This window comes from Periplaneta americana, chromosome 5 (genome assembly GCF_040183065.1).
Source record: "Periplaneta americana isolate PAMFEO1 chromosome 5, P.americana_PAMFEO1_priV1, whole genome shotgun sequence".
Taxonomy (NCBI): Eukaryota; Metazoa; Arthropoda; class Insecta; order Blattodea; family Blattidae; genus Periplaneta; species Periplaneta americana.
Window position 1 is genome coordinate 133,354,533 of NC_091121.1, and position 5,000 is coordinate 133,359,532.

The window sequence follows — 5,000 nt, forward strand, 5'->3', positions numbered from 1 at the left end:
GTCTTCTGAACTTGACTTGTGTTTCTGTAATTCTTTGGTTTCTCTGTCAGAATGACTTGTCTTCATATAACTATATTCTTCGTGTAACTAAAACACTGTGAGTAGTAAATAATCATTCATTCATTTGTTTTTCATTCGTTGATTCATTCTACCATTGATACATACTTTGAGATGATGATATGAAAGCAACTCGTGAGAAAGGAAAATCTAGCTCTTGGAAATTATTTTTCATTAGGACATTTTTGAGACTTTAGAAAATTCATAATTTGTTTCTACACCCTGAAAGATTTACTCGTTCTTTTATACACTGTTCGAAGACATGTTTGACCTCATAAGTGACGCCAATAAGACAAATTTCATGAGACAACTATATCATAATCCATGAGATAATCGTGGCATGTCAATGTATATGCCAGAACTACAATAATATAAAAGATGTAATATTATTAGCAACATTTTAGAAAAAAATTGCAGATAGGCATGTATGGTGCATAGAACAGAATTTTCAGATGATACGCGACAGCAAATATTAGTAAAACTGATAGGATCGGAATCTGTCCAGACATATGGTTACGTTATTTTGAAAACATGATCCTCCCTACGTGTACATTAAATGTAATTCACCGAAATTCTATCACAGCATTGTCGAAGTTAATGTATTAAATTATACCGAAATTTCATTATGTGTTTTAGAAAGAAATTGTATATAATTCGTTCACTTTCGCTTTTTTAAGATCAAGAAAGAGTCAGTGGTCTCAGTCAGTATTTTTAATCTTATGCAGATTCAGAGCTTAGGCTACATCATCATTGACCTTCTCAACGCTCTGTCGAACCTTATGCGATGTAGTGAATTTTGGTTTGAGATGCAAATGTTTTCCATTTCTGAACAGGAAGTTTTTAATTTTGTCTGAAGATTATCGTTCTATATTGAAACAACAAATGTAATTTCTCCTAGGTCTCATTGTGTTTTCTACATAAAAGAATATTCTTTATGCGTGTGAAGTCTTATGTGAAGTCTTATTTTCTCAACTTTCATTGTCTGTTACTTTGTTCGGTTAGGAATTAAAATCCAAAAACCTGTGGCATTTTGTATTATTGGGATTGCAAGAATGTTTGGAATTTGAAATATAAGTTAGATATTACTTTCCATACTATACTTTAAATAATACGTGTTCAATTATGCGCAATAATCAAAGCGCACAGAGGTCAGAGTGGATGGAGGCAAACATAGGTTTCTGAAACAAAATTCCATTTCAAGGACTATCATGCAAGCAAATTGAGTGAAATGACATATGGGACGGACATTTGAAAGAGTCTTTCCTCAATCGTACTCGCGTGTGCAATGCTCTATCTGCAGAAGAAATGTATGTCTGTCTGTCTGTCTGTCTGTCTGTCTCTCTGTCTGTCTATCTATCTATCTATCTATCTATCTATCTATCTATCTATCTATCTATCTATCTATCTATCTATCTATCTATCTATCTATCTATCTATCTATCTATCTATCTATCTATCTATCTATCTATCTATCTATCTATCTATCTATCTATCTATCTATCTATCTATCTATCTATCTATCTATCTATCTATCTATCTATCTATCTATCTATCTATCTATCTATCTATCTATCTATCTATCTATCTATCTATCTATCTATCTATCTATCTATCTATCTATCTATCTATCTATCTATCTATCTATCTATCTATCTATCTATCTATCTATCTATCTATCTATCTATCTATCTATCTATCTATCTATCTATCTATCTATCTATCTATCTATCTATCTATCTATCTATCTATCTATCTATCTATCTATCTATCTATCTATCTATCTATCTATCTATCTATCTATCTATCTATCTATCTATCTATCTATCTATCTATCTATCTATCTATCTATCTATCTATCTATCTATCTATCTATCTATCTATCTATCTATCTATCTATCTATCTATCTATCTATCTATCTATCTATCTATCTATCTATCTATCGGTCTGTCTGTCTGTCTGTCTGTCTGTCTATCTGTCTATCTATCTATCTATCTATCTATCTATCTATCTGTCTATCTGTCTATCTGTCTATCTGTCTATCTGTCTATCTGTCTATATGTCTATCTATCTATCTGTCTATCTATCTATCTATCTATCTATCTATCTATCTATCTATCTATCTATCTATCTATCTATCTATCTATCTATCTATCTATCTATCTATCTATCTATCTATCTATCTATCTATCTATCTATCTATCTATCTATCTATCTATCTATCTATCTATCTATCTATCTATCTATCTATCTATCTATCTATCTATCTATCTATCTATCTATCTATCTATCTATCTATCTATCTATCTATCTATCTATCTATCTATCTATCTATCTACCTACCTACCTACCTACCTACCTACCTACCTACCTATCTACCTATCTACCTATCTATCTATCTATCTATCTATCTATCTATCTATCTATCTATCTATCTATCTATATTTCTATCTATCTATCTATCTATCTATCTATCTATCTATCTATCTATCTATCTATCTATCTATCTATCTATCTATCTATCTATCTATCTATCTATCTATATATCTATCTATCTATCTATCTATCTATCTATCTATCTATCTATCTATCTATCTATCTATCTATCTATCTATCTATATCTTTCCACCCATCCATACACCTACCTGTCTGTCTGTCTGTCTGTCTCTCTGTCTGTCTATCTATGTATCTATCTGCCTGTATGTCTGTCTGTGAGTCTAATCATGGTTGAGTGAAGAAACGGCAAAATGGCTTTAGATCTGCAAAAGCAATAAATCTTATTTCTAAACTATAATCCGGAGGAAGATGAGAATTATTATCGACGTTAAGCACTCATTCATTCAATTAATGAATTCATTCATTAACTAATTAATTAATTAATTCATTCATTCATTCATTCATTCATTCATTCATTCATTCATTCATATTAAATAAGTTAGTAGTTTTTCTCTGACAATAACAGTAGTGAAATTATATGGGTATAATATTGACGTTGTTGAATAGGATCCTCTTATAAAGAAATATGAACAAAATAAGACTTTACTGGATTCTCATCTAAAAATTTTCGCTACGCAGAGAGTATATCAAATCACGGATATAAACATCAGAAGTGTATTCTTAAATATCATTTCATGCCTTACATTTGTTGGTTTTTAAGTAAATTGATATCTTCTTTTTTCGCTCTAGTGTGCTAAAATATTAACACTTTGACACAACGAGGTTGGTGGTAAACAACAATGGCATTGTAGTGCAACATATCTCAATTACAGGCCTTTGACTATGTTCCATTAGTAGTCCTCTTGTCTTTTGAACTTGACTTGTGTTTCTGTAATTCTTTGTTTTCTCTGTCAGAATGACTTGTCTTCATATAACGATATTCTTCGTGTAACTACCACACTGTGAGTAGTAAATAATCATTCATTCATTTGTTTTTTAATCGTTGCTTCATTCTACCATTGATACATACTTTGAGAAGATGATATGAATGCAACTCGTGAGAAAGGAAAATCTAGCTCTTGGAAATTATTTTTCATTAGGACATTTTTGAGACTATAGATAATACATAATTTGTTTCTACACCCTGAAAGATTTACTCGTTCTTTTATACACTGTTCGAAGACATGTTTGACCTCATAAGTGACGCCAATAAGACAAATTTCAGGGGACAACTATATCATAATCCATGAGATAATCGTGTTTTGTCAATGTATATGCCAGAACTACAATCATAAAAAAGATGTAATATTATTAGCAACATTTTAGAAAAAAAATGCAGATAGGCATGTATGGTGCATAGAACAGAATTATCAGAATGATACGCGACAGCAAAAAATAGTAAAAATCATAGGATCGAAATCTGTCCAGACATATTGTTACGTTATTTTGAAAACATGATTCTCCCTACGTGTACATTAAATGTAATTCACCGAAATTCTATTACAGCATTGTCGAAGTTAATGTTTTAAATTATACCGAAATTTCATTATGTGTTTTAGAAAGAAATTGTATATAAATCGTTCACTTTCGCTTTTTAAGATCAAGGTAGAGGCAGTGGTCTCAGTGAGTATTTTTAATCTTATGCAGATTCAGAGCTTAGGCTACATCATCATTGGCCTTCTCAACTCTCTGTCGACCCAGAAGCGATATAGTGAATTTTGGTTTGAGATGCAAATGTTTTCCATTTCTGAACAGGAAGTTTTTAATTTTGTCTGAAGATTATCGTTCTATTTTGAAACAACAAATGTAATTTCTCCTATGTCTCATTGTGTTTTCTACTTAAAAGTATATTCTTTATGCGTCTGAAGTCTTATTTTCTCAACTTACATTGTCTGTTACTTTGTTCGGTTAGGAATTAAATTCCAAAAACCTGTGGCATTTTGTATTATTGGGATTGCAAGAATGTTTGGAATTTGAAATATAAGTTTTATATTACTTTCCATATTATACTTTAAATAATACGTGTTCAATTATGCGCAATAATCAAAGCGTACAGAGGTCAGAGTGGATGGAGACAAACATAGGTCTCTGCAACAAAATTCCATTTCAAGGACTATCATGCAAGCAAATTGAGGGAAAGGACATATGGGACGGACATTTGAAAGAGTCTATCCTCAATCGTACTCGCGAGTGCAATGCTCTATCTGCAGAAGAAATGTATGTCTGTCTGTCTCTCTGTCTGTCTTTCTATCTATCTATCTATCTATCTATCTATCTATCTATCTATCTATCTATCTATCTATCTATCTATCTATCTATCTATCTATCTATCTATCTATCTATCTATCTATCTATCTATCTATCTATCTATCTATCTATCTATCTATCTATCTATCTATCTATCTATCTATCTATCTATCTATCTATCTATCTATCTATCTATCTATCTATCTATCTATCTATCTACCTACCTACCTACCTACCTACCTACCTACCTACCTATCTATCT